Source organism: Penaeus chinensis, chromosome 43 (genome assembly GCF_019202785.1).
Source record: "Penaeus chinensis breed Huanghai No. 1 chromosome 43, ASM1920278v2, whole genome shotgun sequence".
In the NCBI taxonomy this organism is placed as follows: Eukaryota; Metazoa; Arthropoda; class Malacostraca; order Decapoda; family Penaeidae; genus Penaeus; species Penaeus chinensis.
The window spans coordinates 14,187,105-14,189,393 of record NC_061861.1 but is presented as its reverse complement, the minus strand read 5'-3'; positions in this window follow the sequence as shown (position 1 = coordinate 14,189,393).

Below are 2,289 nucleotides of genomic sequence, written 5' to 3'. Positions count from 1 at the left end.
AAAAAAGGCCCCATGTTCCCGTGGCCGCCCGCGCTCGTCACGGAACCGACGCGGCCCGTCGGATGGGCGGAGTTGCAGGCAAAGTTCCGCGAGGGAGGATACCTTTCCGGGGAGCTTCTGCGACGGGAAACTTTGGTCGTAAAGAGTCGTGAAGTGTCGGTCCGATTTGGTCACGTGACTTGAAAATTGACAAATTGCCGTGAATGGTTCGGGGGGTGGAGGGGGGGGAATGGTGGGAGGTGGGGGGGAGGTGGAGAACGGTAGGGTGAGGTTAAGGATAGTTGTGGTGTTGGAGTGGTAGTAGAGGTGGGGGGGAGGGGTCAGGATGGTGGGGTTGGGGTGGGGTGGAAGGTGAGGGAGATGGAGGGTGGGGTGGAATATAGTGGAGGAGGTGGGGGGGGGAGTTGACGGCCGTCGCATATGCTCGAATTCTTTTGTCAATATTCGCATGAATATGTGGATGAATTTGAATATATGCATACGAGACAGAAAGAAAGGGAGAAAAAGAGAGAGAGAAAAAGAGATAGATATATAAATTGATAGAGAGAGAGATAGACAGATAAACAGAAGGAAAGCAAGAGAAACAGACAGACAGACAGATAAACAAAAGGAAAACAAGAAAAAACAGACAGACAGACAGACAGATAACCAAAGGAAAAACAAGAGAAACAGACAGACAGACAGACAGACAGATAAACCAAAGGGAAAACAAGAGAAACAGACAGACAAACAACCAGATAAACAAAAGGAAAAAAAAGAGAAACAGACAGACAGACAGACACAAAACTCAACCCCCCCCCCCCCTTACGAGCACCACCGAGAGAGGGGGGGGGGGGCTCCTTACAGTGATATATGGTGTCCTCCTCGAGACGCATGAGAACGGCTTCGTTTTTCATTTCTCTTTTCTCCTTGTTTCTTCTTCTCGTAATCCCTCCTTATTCGTCTTCTTCGCGTCGTTGATTCCTTGTTTCTTCTTCTCCTAATACCTCCTTATTCGTCTTCTTCGCGTCGTTGATTCCTTGTTTCTTCCTCCTTCTTTCTCTTCTTCCTCTTAATCCTCTGATATTTATTTTCCCTTCCTCCTTCTTCTCTTTCGACTCTTCCTTTTCCTCATATTCTGTATCTGATCCTCTTCGCCTTCCTCCTCTTCTTCTTCCTCCTAATTTTCCTCTTCCTCCTCTTTTTCCTCCTCCTCATCATCATCATCATCATTATCATCATCATCATTATCATCCTCATCATCCGTATCCTCCTCCTCTTCTTCTTCCTCCTCCTCCTATTCTTCCTTCTCCTTCTCTTCCTCCTCCTCCCCCTCTTCCTCCTCTTCCTCCTCCTCTTCCCCTTCTTCCTCCCCCTCTTCTTCTTCCTCTTCCTCCTCTTCTTCTTCCGTCTCTTAAACCTCCTCTTTTTCTTCTTCCTCCTTCTCTTCTTCTTCCTCCTCTTCCTACTCCTTCTAATCCTCTTTCTCCTCCTCCTCCTCTTCCACCTCCTCCTCCTCCTCCTCTTTCTTCTCCTACTCCTCCTCCTCCTCTTCTTCTTCTTCTTCTTCTTCTTCTTCTTCTTCTTCTTCTTCTTCTTCTTCTTCTTCTTCTTCTTCTTCTTCTTCTTCTTCTTCTTCTTCTTCTTCTCTTCTTCTTCTCTTCTTCTTCTTCTTCTTCTTCTTCTTCTTCTTCTTCTCTTCTTCTTCTCTTCTTCTTCTTCTTCTTCTTCTTCTTCTTCTTCTTCTTCTTCTTCTTCTTCTTCTTCTTCTCCTACTACTCCTCCTCCTCCACTTCCTCCTCCTCCTCCTCCTCCACCTCCTCCTCCTCCTCCTCCTCTTCCTTCCCCTTCTCCTACTCCTCCTCCTCCTCCTCCTCCTCCTCCTCTTCTTCTTCTTCTCCTCCTCCTTCTCCTCCTCCTCCTTTTCTTTCTCCTAATCCTCCTAATCCTCTTCTTCTTCTGTCTCCATCTCCTCCTCCTCCTCCTCTTCCTTCTCCTACTCCTCATAATCCTCCTCCTCTTCTTCTTTCTCCTCCTCCTCTTCTTTCTCCTCCTCCTCCCCCTCCTCTTCTTCTTTTTCTTTCTCCATCTCCTCCTCCTCCTCCTCTTCCTTTTCCTACTCCTCCTCCTCCTCCTCCTCGTCCTCTTCCTTCTCCTACTCCTCCTCCTCCTCTCCCTCCTCCTCTTCCTTCTCCTACTCCTCCTCCTCCTCTTCTTTGTCCATCTCCTCCTCCTCCTCCTCCTCGTCCTCTTCCTCTTTCTCCCCCTCCTTTTCTTCTAATCTTCCACCCGCCTACGCACTGCAAGGGC